Source organism: Aphelocoma coerulescens, chromosome 8, assembly GCF_041296385.1.
Source record: "Aphelocoma coerulescens isolate FSJ_1873_10779 chromosome 8, UR_Acoe_1.0, whole genome shotgun sequence".
In the NCBI taxonomy this organism is placed as follows: domain Eukaryota; kingdom Metazoa; phylum Chordata; class Aves; order Passeriformes; family Corvidae; genus Aphelocoma; species Aphelocoma coerulescens.
The window spans coordinates 16849859-16863247 of record NC_091022.1 but is presented as its reverse complement, the minus strand read 5'-3'; the positions used below and the strand labels follow the sequence as shown (position 1 = coordinate 16863247).

General features: G+C 39.1%; 1 protein-coding gene across 1 annotated transcript in view; it reads right to left on the bottom strand.

Moving 5' to 3' along the window:
• Window positions 1–8758, bottom strand: part of ZNF644 (zinc finger protein 644) — a 58053-nt gene extending 49295 nt beyond the window's left edge. Inside the window, exon 1 of the mRNA XM_069022833.1 lies at window positions 8496–8758. The gene's annotated coding sequence lies outside the window, so the exon portion shown is untranslated. The remainder of the gene's footprint in view (window positions 1–8495) is intronic.
• Between the last annotated feature and the right edge of the window lie 4631 nt (window positions 8759–13389).

Below are 13389 nucleotides of genomic sequence, written 5' to 3'. Positions count from 1 at the left end.
AAATTACATCAGCAACGTTTTCACTGTGACAAATAGCAGGACAGAGCAAATGTGGTTCCCTGGAGATGGGTATGTCCTGAGTTTGATACCAAGTCTAATTATATGAGTGACAGAATACAGTTTACATGGATTGGATTTGCCAACAATGCCAAACTGGCAGAGCTGGAAGCATGTTGCAGCACAAGAAAACAATTCAAAATCTTCCTGAAAAAGTGGTTGCAGAAATATGAAGTAATTGAATAAATACCAAGTGCCAACTTCAACATTTAAGCAGGAAAATAAAAATTGCACAATTGCAAGACTGGGAACAGATGAATAAACACCAGGTTTACAGAAAAGGGGCTGGGGATCAGAGTAAATCACAAACTGAACATGCATCAACAATGTCACACCGTTGTGAAAAAAGCTGCAATACAGAGAGATGCGTAAACAGAACTGTCGTATCTAGGACATAGGAAGAATTCCTCATGTTTAATACTGGTGAAGCCTCATCTGTATGTTTAGATTTGGCCTCTGCATTTCAAGAAAAATTTCTTTCAAAAACTTCCAGTAGAAGACAGTACGGGGGGGAAGGGGGGAGGGACGGACAGAGAATTTCACCATTTTAAAAGATGTGACCCTAATTGAAAATAGGAACGTGTGAGATTTTTTAGTCTAGAAAATAAAAGATTGTGGGCAGAAAAATCCATTGTTCATTGAGTCCACTGCAGGCAGGGCTAAACTTAACAGTTTTAAACAGTACTGAAAGAAATTTCAGTTAGACATTAGGAACAGCTCTATTACAATACAGATAAATAAAACTGGCATTTATTCTCTACAAGATCCTGGAAATGTTATTAGTATGTTTTTTAATATTAAGTTAAATATCCATAAGAAAAATATAGAAACATTTGACTGCTGTGAAGTAATGGAGGCACACTAGGTAATAATTGTTTTCAGCATAATTTTCTGTAGCTGCAGTTACTATCCAGATATCTGTTCTGATCCTATTTTTTTTGATAAAAGTGAATCCCAGAGGCATTTAAACATTTAATGTGTTGTTGTGATCTTATGCACAGGTGTAGATATCCCCTTTGGGAGTATTTGTCATGTTACAATCAGTATAGATGTGTGGCAACATATGTCACATGCTCAGCTAATTTGCTAATTTATAAACTTTATATTCCACTATAAATTCCACATTTAAAAATAATGTATGTGTTAGTGCTCATGTAACCATCGTCTATCACAACTTTTGCTGTTCTTTGTTTTTACTCCATGGTACCAGAGCCTAATTTTCCCCAAAATCCATTTAATGTGGGGGTTTCTCTGGAGCTTGCCAGTTAGGATAAGACAGTGTGAGCGGTTTATGTTGTGGGACTGAGACCCACCAAACTCAGCTCATTAGAGATGACTAAAAGGCCATTAAATAGGCCAATTTTCAATCTCCACTGAGTTAGACTGAATTCAAACTGATAGCCCACAGGCAAAAGGCTATGAATTTCATTAACAGTACCCCAAAGCATTCAGTCCCCTAATGAGTGCTAATATTATTCTTCTGAGAATTAAGCTTGTTTTCTGAAAATATACATTTATAAAATCGAGTTCTAATTATTTTGGAGCTTGTAAGGACAGTTTTTTCACTGCTATTAAACACAAAAAACATTATCAACTTGTGCAATCCAGAGATTTCTTCTAAGATTCTTACATCAAATGCGCTCCATGCTAACCAAAATACAAACAATAAAAATGTGAAAAAGCAAATATTAATACTACCCCTATTCTTCTGGCTGAAAATCATGTATTTTATTGCACGCAATCACTTTAAGGTCACCACACTTACTTAAATAAAATTTGTCCCATAGAAGGTGAGACTTAAGGAACAGCAATTCTTGCTTCAATTCTGCAATTACTAACTGAAGGAAAACACTGAATTCCCTAAAGTATTAACTTATAGAATAAGATGCAGTGTTTTATTATATTTCACATCAATTTGTGAACAAGTAAAATGCTTAGCATAAGAAAACCTGAACTTCAGTTCTAATGCTGCCAAATCCCACAATTTATTAATAGTTTACAGATACTAGCAATTTTTAAATCTCTCAACTTAATACCTGAACTAAAAGGTCCAATTCCATTAGCACTAGTGGACTCTTAAAAATGCTTATGATTCATATAATCTGTGGATCAAAAGCAAAATCCACATTTGGTGTGAATGAATGGAGCACATAAATGCAGTATTTCATTAAAATGGCAGTGTGGTAAAAGATTATGTCCAGTGGTGTCAGAAGTCTTTTTTGATTTCTAATTCCACTTCTGTTGCCATTTATAATATGTGAAAAGTAGTAGATGATCTTAAAGGTTGCATGATGGATTAAGAAGACTTGAGAAATAGACACAAAATTGAGATTGCATGTCTGCATGAAGTAGAAACTTTAGGATCAGTGAGGCACTCTAATGTCAGTAAAAGAACATGTATGGCCAGTAAAGAACCACACAAAAGGATTCTTGAAAATCAAGCCAGATATTGCACAGCTGGCTTTTTGTTTGCAGGAATTCTGGCTGCGTCCTGTATTTTTTTTTTTTTTATGCAGACAAGGCCTAATAATGGTAAAAACAGCCCTTGAAAACCTCTTGAGAGAATGATGCTACCTAGTTCCTCCTGGTCTTCAGCATGGCTATAAAAAGCTTAAACCAAGGCAGGTTCTTTAAAGTTAGCAGCAAAGTATGATTAACTGGAACCAATTTAGAAACTGTTTCTTCATATAAACGTTTTTGTAGCTGAAGCTGCCAAGGGAGAGCTGGAACAGGTCTACGCTGAAGCATTTTGAATGAAAGAAGACTGCAAATGCCTCCTTGTAATACATAGCAAAATCCCAAATGCCTGGAGGGAAAACTTTTTAATGATAATTTCTTACATTTATGTAGCACCTTTTAATTCCCTAGGACCCCAAGCACTTCATTAACTCTATGCAAAAAGCTTCACCATGGAAATATCACCACTATATGCATCATTCTTTGAAAATTTCATATTCAGTTGACACATATTCTGCTTATCCTGTGTACAGCAAACAAAACAACAACAGGTAAAATATTAAGCTCTATACTTCTGAGTTCTAGAACAATTTAAGGCTCTATGGTTTACAAAATGCTCTCATGTAATGGATACATTTAGTTTAGCCCATTCATTTTTCTTCTCCATTTACTATTTCCATCTCATCTTTATACCATAGCCCTTGGTAGAAAATTTTGTCTTCCATAACATTTTCAAAATTGAAATGATTCTTGATGTCTGAATTTCAGACAAAAATAGTCTCTATAGGGAAAAGTAGCAGCTTTTATTAAAACTGAAAAAGTAGAGGTTTTGAGTACCTAAGATATAATGTTGGGATTTTTTAAGGTGAGATGGTTGTACTAATAAAATCCCTTACCTTTATGTATTAAGTTTGTCTTGTCTTTGCCGTTCGACCCTTGTAACTACAAAAACAAACACACAGAAGAATGATGTGAAAGATATCTGTGTTTCATTGCTGAGCTTGCCACAGTTTTTCTTTTCACCCTAGAGAGATGTTTCTGGTTTCTTGGCCTTTCTTAAAATGACATAATGCTGATTTCACTAATATCCATGAATTTAGGAACTCAATGTACTGGTTGTTTCAACAAACAGTAATCAACATTATTTCAATTGAAATATTAGAAGAACTAATAAAAGAATTAATTGGAGCAGTTTGATTTATCTCAACATTGCAAAAACTGAAAGGGGGAAAGTGACTTTTCCTAATATTTTTTTTTTGCTGTTTGAGCTGTTGATTCCTGTTTTGCTGGCTTGCTTGTTTCACAGGCTCTTTTGAAATAGAGTTGTCAATGTTAATTAAAAAGGACTGTCTTGTCTATTTTTCAGACAGAAAAAAAAAGTATTTTATTTATAAATTTAGTCTCTGCTATAAATCAAGATATTCTACACATCTTTGTCAATTGGAATTAAACTTTTAGAATTGTCAGTAAAATATGAGAGCAGTAAGAGCATATAGGTAAAATTAAAACCATTAGCCATTAAACCTACATCTCTCTTAACAGTGATCCCAAGATAAGGTTATTCCTGAAACAAAGTATTTTGCAACAGAAGGGTGTTAGACAGCGTGCCTAGGGAAATATTACTGCTTGGCTGTGGATTGCCTTTAGAACTGTCCTAGTGTTGTAAGTGTTTGAAATCTCCCAGCTAGGAGAAGATTGCCCAGATTACATAATAAAGACAACTGCCACTCTGTTTTCTCACTTCTCAGCTTCTGTCCATAGGCAATGGTAGGAAAATTTCCATGTCTGTTGCTTAGACCTGCTCCCCTTGCAATTACAGGGCAAGGCCTGTGCTTGCAATTACAAAACAGCTTTTGTCAGGAGGACAGCAGTTCGTTCCCAGCTTCCCACAGTTGTCTCCTGTTCTCAGTCTCACCACTATGGAGTGTTCCTGTCATCTGCCACTGGTCAGAGGGGAGCAGCTGCTGGGGCAGCACTGCCTGCCTGGCACACCAGGCTCCATTCTTAACTGTTCCACAGGTACCACCACAGGAAACACTATCAATTACAAATCCTGGATTAGTTATCAATAGTATTTAATTAACCTTGATCCTTACGCTTATTTTATTTCCTCTGGTGTTATTCTAATTCATCCTCCATTAAAAAGACAACAGCTAAGCCTACATCTGTGTTCCCTTCAGGAGGATCTGCCGTCTCTCTTCTCATGTCTGAGTTACTGAGCTCAAGTCTCACAGAATTCAAAGATCACAAGAAAGCAGATTAGTGTAGGAAAATACCACCATATAACACTGACCTTCTTAAAAACAATGTATTGCCTTGGAGAGTTGCCATTTGCATCACACACAGGAAGCATTAATATATGAAAATATGCTATGAGCAACGAAACCATAACAAGTTTCTTCCTGAATCTGTTGATTAATGATAATTTAGTGTGAGGAAGAAAGCAGTGGCAGTAAACTGGCCTTCAACAGATGATGGAAAAGGACCTAAATCTAATAGGTATAAATTGTCATAGCTCTGCTTAACTGATGATTCAGTTCACATTATAGCGCCAAAATGATATACAGGGAGAAGACAGAAATAATAATTTCAAGATCCTTGTTTCAGGTGTCACACTGGTAGCCTTAACATCCCCCTGCAGAGGTCACAGTACAAATGAATCCTGCTCCTACCACTATGGGCCACATGCTGGACCTTTGCCGTGACTGCACTATGTTGGCAAAGTGTTAGTGACGAGAGGGAAACTGCACTAGACCTGAGAGTGTCATGTTCTGTCTCTTTCAAGGCGTGTCACCCCATTCCTACATCCACCTCTGTGACTACCATCAGGGTCACACCCATGTCTGCAGCATATTAGAGACCAGAGCAATATCAATGTGGAGAATTAGTGACAAGGATTCTTTCAGGCACATTCCATCTCCAAAGCTGTGACTTCTCTATGTCCAGTGAGGGACAAGGTGGCACAACAGGAAGTCACCTCCCTCAGACAAAGACCATTTCAACACCCTCCAAAAAAGGAAAAGGCTTTGCTAGTCAACCCCCACCACTCCTGTACTTCAAAGTCATCTGGCCAGATGGAAGCCAGGACAAAGATCCAAGTGAAGACATCTTCACCAAAAGCCTTTGCCTTTAGAAGCAAATTCCATATGTTTTAGCTACACTTGAAAAATGAACAGCATCTCTCAGTTGTCAAAATCATTTCCAGGCATGATTTCAAACCACCTTCTTTTCCCTGCAGTTTCCTACTCCTCTGCCTGGTAGGCAATTGCTACATCAGCAATTCTGATGTCTCTCACTGTTGCATGGACATACACCTTCTTGTCCTTATGCTTGACACAAACAATTACAGAACCCTTTATTATCATTTGTTTGTAAAGTGCCAGAGGTTTGTGTACAGGAAAACATAACAATCATACTGAAAGAAGAAGTAAAGAAAGCAAAAAAACCATTTTACTACTATTAATGTGGAACTACCGGGGATCTTATTTTGTGTTTAGGTAAGATCACAGCAGCAGAAAGTCTGTTTGATATGCCATACCTTCTGTTTGTTTCTTAATTGTAAGGAGTTTGGTTTTGATCAAGACAATTAATTATGAATATACCTGAGTTTTCTAACATCAGAGATAAACCTTAAAAAAGAACTACAAAAGCTTTTTTAGACTATATTGTAGTGTATGGATAAGAATATATCTTCAGGGCATAAAAACAGACATCTTTGTAATTGAATCCTGAAATGGAGGGGGGGGGGGAACTACATAAAACTGTGGTAGTTCTACACAGTCTTACACTTAATATGCAATTGTGAAAAATTATTTATTAAATTTTGTGGCTGTACAGAATCAGTGTATGGCGTGGTATGTTAACAGAAAAGAAAGGACCAAGTTACAGCCTAGGGTTATTATAATGACAGCATTGTTACCCAGTAACTTTTTTGTTTCCAACCTCCCTGCCAATCCCTTTTTGTGCCAAAGGAAGAAGAGCATCTCTTAGCTCCTCAGTTTGACCATATCCATTACCACTCATCTGCCAAAAAGTATCTTCAGTGCAATGATCAAAAGCTGTATTAAAATTTTTGCTTCTCTCTTGTTCATCCAGTATTTCCATATCACATCCCACTTAAACTCTCAGGTGAATTATTTTGAACAGCAGTTCATTTGCCATTATCTCATTCAGGAAATACTGTCAGGTTTGGGATTTGCAGGCAGATCTTGCATTATACCACTACTGTTTTTAGTGTGAAGCTCATATGAACCTAAAAAGTCTCATTATAAGCTCACTGAAATAACTGTAAAGACTTTAATAAGCTTTCAACCAGGCTCTAAGAAAAAATATTCTAACACTAATTTTCCTACTAACAAAAATCTACATATTTAAAGTAACTGTAAAATAGTTATTTCAGTATCCTGGAATGCATGCTGAGTAGAGGCTTCTTGGACAAAAGAAAGAGTGAAGAAACTTAGAAGAACAGTCATGTTCAGTTTTAAAATTTGTCCCAGTTTCACAGCCCTTGGCTCTGGGTTCCAACAAAGTGTGTGGAAATGGACTCAGATAAAGCTTTGGAAGTGTATTTTTAGTTAGATCGTGCAGATAATTCATAGAGTAAAAATGGGGTATCTGTAAAAGCAGAAATAGTCAGTAGAGCAGTATAATTTTGGAACTTTTAGCAGAAGAAGCTATATCTAAACGCTCAGGAAGCACTCAGATCTGTCTACTAGTGTGTCAAATGTGTCTCTCTAATTCCATCCCAAGCATATTAGAACTTCTTCTTAAGAAGTTATGTGTGAATTGTCATTCAAATATACCTCTGGCTTTTACTTACCACATTTATATTCTATTCTAAAACAGCACAGAAGTTTTTACTTACTCTGCACAAAAGAGAATCCTGATTTTGAATTTTAACAGGAGCCAGATAATGGAGGTTTAATATTTCATGCAGATGTCTTAATCAGCAAGTCATTTAACCCAATCAATGTAAGAGAGTACTTTTTAAAGTATCCCATTTACGAATAAGCAATAACCATGTTTTGTCACATTTTATCAATTATGCTTTCCAAAAGAGGAGGGCGTCATCTCATTTGTGATAGTTTTAGGAAGCACAACTCTCCACAGTGACTGTTAAAATGGCACATGCTGGGGAAAACAGTGCTTATTAGGATTAATTTAAGACAATGGGTACTCACTAAGCCTGAATTGTGTATGATCACTTCCACCATTAATGCATTAGTTTATCTCATCCTTTAAAAAGAAATAATTATGTATTGAGAATTCCTTTTTTTTCCCTGACAGAGCTGACAGAATTTAAATCTCAGGCCCAAAGGAGGAGAGCAGTGGCTCGAGGCATGCAGCCCTCCTGTGCTGCAGCAGAACAGTGCAGAGGGCAGTTCAGGCCAGCAAGGGCTACAAGGACCAGTGACAGCCCACCCTTTCAGGAGTTTCAAGGAGTAGGTTGTGGAAAATTAATGATGCCTGACTGTCAAAGCTTGTGTTGATCAAACAGCTCTGCAGCCTGCTGGGACCAAGAGAGGCTGAAAACGCCCTCTGAGAGCACATACTGCTTTTGCTGCATAGGACCCAGAAACAGGAGATCACAGTGCTTCACAGTAGTTCAGGGAGCTGATACCGGGTGTTAACAAGAGGCCCAGGCTGGAAATGAGGGTGAACACTGAGGACATGAAGCCACCATTTCTAACCCCAGGCATACGTGAACTTTGGCCTCTTTATACCTCCTGTGCTGAAAAGGGTCATTATAAAGTACAGCCTGGAGCAACGGCAAGTGGGGGAGCTCCTGAATGCAGAGATGTTGGGAATCAAGGTAGGAAAATCATGACAGGTGCATAGGGGCTGTCCCTACCTGCTGTGGTAGGTCTCCAGATCTCTTAGGTACCTCTGTCCCATAGCAGCAGCAGGACACCATGTGAGGCCTTTCCAGAAATCATGTGACATCAGTACACACATACCACATACAACCTACACACCCCTACCTTTATGCACAAAGCCTCATCCATCACCAGCCTTCTGATCCTGCTGCAGCAGCCTGTTGATCTCTTCCCTGGGATGGTCAGCACCTCTGTGGTCCCACAGTCCATTCTGAGATGACCCACTCAGACCTTCACTTCAGAAACAAAATCTGTAGCACTCTCTCCTTTTGCTTTGCAAACAATATAGAGCTACCTTCTGGGAAGGAAGGTAGCTGATCCTCCTCTGGGTTAAGAGACGCAGAAAAGGCTTGGCTCATAGCTGTGGCTTCCCAAATGCGGAAGAAGACTGTGAGAAGGCCAAAGGGTATGCAGATGGCAGCTCAGGGCCAGGTGGAGGGGGCTGGACTGGGGGTGATGAAGAGCACATCACTGTTAACCAGAGGGCTGCATGGCCAGCTGGTGCTGAATAGGTGTGGGCAGGTGTGGCACATACACAGGTGCAGAGCTGTAGTGTAAAGATTTAGCCACATGGCTCTGTTGGACAGGTATGGGGGTGCTTCTGGGAAAGGCACTGAGGACTAAAGATGGTTCCGATTCTGTGCATGTGGGGAGGGAACTGAGAAGGTTTCTGAGCAATTTTCCTGTAGCATCCTATCTGGAGCACTCCCAGGGTGACCCAGAGGGCACATGATGGTCAGGCAATAGAACCTTAATGGTAGCACAGGAGCACTTCTACTGGACAGAAGGACAAAACTAGTTAGCCTCCCCACATCTGGCAGTTCTTTTGCTTTGAGCAGGATGAGGATATTTTACTTGCAGGGAGGGGAGGATGACTGAACAAGTTCCACTTCCCAGTAGGAGCAGGAAAATTAAATGGCTTGGGAAGTACTCCAGTGGCAATGTCACATGAGTGATTACCTGTGCACCTAAAAGGAAAAATAACCTAATATAAAATGTAGTATGTATCAATCTCAAATTGCAATGCCTCCTAACCATGGGATCTCAAAAAGACCCCACAAGCTCAAGCCTTGAGTTTCATTTAATTTAGAAATTACAAATTTTTTTTTTCCTACACTGGGCTGGGTTTGAAAAGAGACTATAGAAAAAGGAACTACAATGGAAGAGCTTGTAGAAGAACTCAAAATTTCTCCTTATTTTATATGTTATTTCAATGGGACTTTAAGTGTAAGAAGACTGGCCTGGTCCAGATTTGATCATTCTCTTCCAAAGCCTGGGAAACTTGCAGGAGTACCTGAGCTTCACATTCTGCTTCATGGGAATATTATTTTGATTTTTATTTTACTAGTATTTAAAAGCATTCACTAGAAGTTCCTGCAGCTGTTTGGCCACATAATTACAGACAGACTCTAATTCCTCATGCATGGCACTCAGCAGGGTGTAATCAGAAAAAAGGCCCCAAACCTGTTCCTGCATTCTAATAAGTGTGTGTGTCACTTTGTAGGAGATCAGAATCCTGTCCAAATTCTGCAAAGTCTAACAGAACAACAGTTGCCAAATGACAAAACCTATCAGAAGACACAGAGGTAAAAAGGCACATCTTTGTTTCTGATCTTCACAGCGCCAGTACTGGCAAGAGAAATGTCAAGGTTTCCAAAATAAAGCCAGTTAACCACTGTAACTGCTATTAAATATAAACAAAGACATAAAAGTAGAATCGTTGGAAGCCAGTATATGAATGTTTGAAACAGTAGCTATGTATACAATTGCTGCTTTGTTAACATGATCTACTCCCGGAGCTGTGCAGCTCCACTGCCTGTGCTGGGAACGCAGGCACAGATCTCTGGGGCCTGTAGCAGGAATTCCAAGAGCAAAACATATGTGCAGCCACACTGGAGTGGAGAACAGGGACTGCAGAGAGGTGCAGCTTCTTCCCCTTTACTGTCAGGCAGGACACATTGCACAAGGAAGCAGCATGAGTACCTTCACTGTCCTTCTCTCCAGTAACTCCCCTCATTGTAGTGAAGGCCAGCAAGCTAAATTCATGACAGCAGCTAGTTGTTTTAAAGGCTCTGCCACTGTGGCAGTAAGAAAACATGTATTAGCAGCCTAAGCCAGGTAAAATTACTTGGAAGGTAACAAAAAAGTGAGAACTTAATGGGTATTAATTACTATGTTAAAAATACAGCCGATTTTCTTGCATTGACACAGCTGTTCAATAAACAGTGCACTGTTCAGCACTGATCACCCATAAGATATGGTAAATAAAGATGGCATTTTTCCAAGTAAGAATTATAGTCTTGCCTGTACACAAAACCTGTATCCATTCAATTTAATGAGTAAAGAAATGGATGCAGTACCATCAACATGCAGACAAAATGCAGAGGGTAAAATGGCATTATATGGGTGTGTTCAATACTTACAACTTCAGCAGCCTCATTTTCTGCAGGTACAATGCCAGCATTTTTCATCCGAGCACAACCTACAGTGATCCAGATTCTGGATGTGAGGAACAAGACTCTGATCCACCGGAGTCTAAGCTGGTCTTTTGGGGAACGGCTAAAAGAATCCAAAATAACTGTTTGTGCAGAATTACACTGAACTGCTCTCCAACATGGCCATTATTGGACTATTCCTGGTGCTTCAGTATTACAAAAGAAATACACTAAAATAATTATTGATGTCATTAAACTGCTGTGGTGTTGAACACATACTGCACTCAAACATATTGACCATCGGCAATTTATTATTCCAGGTTTTATGACAATGCCTCTGTGGTAATATTTCTGCAAATTCTGTAAGTCAGATATAGGAAGGAGAAGTCTGCACACTATAAAGTACCACAGAACTGAAGAGTTGTCAAAACAAAATGAGCTATAAAAACAATAATATTCAGGCAACTTCACTCTCATTAAACACCTAATGATGCCACAGGCATATTAGTGGGGAAATGCTCATGAGGCTCATGAAGAATTAGGAGGAAAAAAAAAAAACAAAAAAAACTCCTTCTCCTAAAACCGCTTGCCAAGCTGTTTGTACATTCTGCTGCAGGCAGTTTCTTGAAAAAGATGGAGACATGAATGGAGACAGGCAGTGACTATTAGATGCTGATGATGGGAGGGCAAGCAGAACTGATGCTAGAGATTAAGGGCTACATTTTGCTTTCAGTTGCCTTGCCTGTCTCAACATTTCATAGTATTTAAATGAATCTGTTACATAAGACATTTCTCCTGTCTACGCCGCTCAGCAGCCATATTCTCCTTTCTGGTATGGATTGTCTTGGGAAACTTGCCAAGCTGTGACAGAGCAGTGCATAAAAGGAAATCATGCTCATAAGCTGGGGGTGGGGAGAGCTGCAGGTGAACAGCTCAGTGAAGCAATAGATATACACTCTGCTGTCTCACAAACTGAGGGTTTAAAGGAAAGGGGAGCCACAGTGCTGCTTTCAAAAAGTGCATAGGGCTGCTAAAGACCCCAGACAATCCCATTCATTTGCTCCAGGGACAGTGTGAGCACAGTGGAACAGAACTGCTCAACACTGCACTGGCTGCTGCTTTGGCAGGTTGGAAGAACAAGAACGAACTTTCTCTTAAGATGCTAGAAAAGTCACATCCAGTTTTGGAGCCCATTCCTGACAGATACTGACCACCTCCTTTACACTAAGGGAGTATCTAGACCTTTTAGTTAAAGACAGAGGGAAACACAGGTGGACCCTGCCTCTTGTAGGAGTAAGTTACCACCTGCCTGCAGGGTTTGACATTTCCTATAGAATTCGGGGAATGCACTCATTGTTGTTAACATTAATTATTTCATTTATTAATAGTCAAGCTTTCAGGTAGCTGTTGGCTTTTCATCTCTATATCTCAAAATACTTTATAAAGGAGATCATTATCAACAAAGGAATACAGACATCTTCATTTGGCCTTTGGCATGTAAAGAGTGTCACAGTTCATGTGTAAAGTAGATTTGCCAGCTCAGCTTTACTCTGGTCACCTGAAACTCCAAATCTTAAATGATTGGGGGCAGGTGGAGGGATTCTTAGCTGAAGTTCAGTAACACAAACATCTACAGGAGATACGGCAACCCTACACAGTGTTGTGCCTGGCTGGAAGATGTGGAGGTCAAGGAGACTCTCAGCTTGAAGTCTACAACACTGCAGCAACCTCTATGCATCTCCAGATCAGACTGAGATTCATTACTACAAGGTACTGTTGTGGATTACTGCACTGATCACTTTTAACTGCTCCATCCCTGAAGAAGATTTACTGTCCTTTCACCATCTTCACTTGCTAGAGTAAAAGACAGGTAAAGAAATGTGCTTGAGCTGATACATTTTTTGACAGTTTTGTACTGCACACAGACTAGGGTTTTTTATCTTAATGACCTGCAGCTGAAACAGATGTTTTGCTTTAGTGTTTTAAAGCACTTCACAAAAGTTAACACTAATTTATTCTTTCACAGTGCAGGGAAAAAAAAAAGTTTGATATCGTTACTCACATAACAGAACAATGTGAAAAATGGCAACAGATGTGTCTAATTTAAGCATGAATAAGAAGGAAGTTAAAAAAAAAGACAATGATGTACTAGTGATTAAGAGAAATATGATGGCTTGGTTAAGTCAAGACAATTTCTTATGGATCTCCAGTGAGTCCTGAAAGATCTTCCTAACAACTTGGTCTCTGATTCAGCAAGCACATGGAAGTGCTTAACTCCAGCTGTGGAGGTTATCCCACATGCTTCATTTATAATACTTTTAAAAGCTGTATAGCCAAATGGATGCTTTACAGTTAGGAGTTGAGGGATCAATGGCATTGTTCCTGTAGACAGTAAGGCATTTACTGTTTTCACAAACTACAGACATCAAAATTTGAATATCAGAATATAAATAAAGTCAAACTGAAAATACATTGTTCCTGAAACATGAATAAATGCTTTGATTTCTGCAGCACAGACAGAGCATTGCAAGATCGATAAACTGCAGCTAGGGACCCACTGAGAC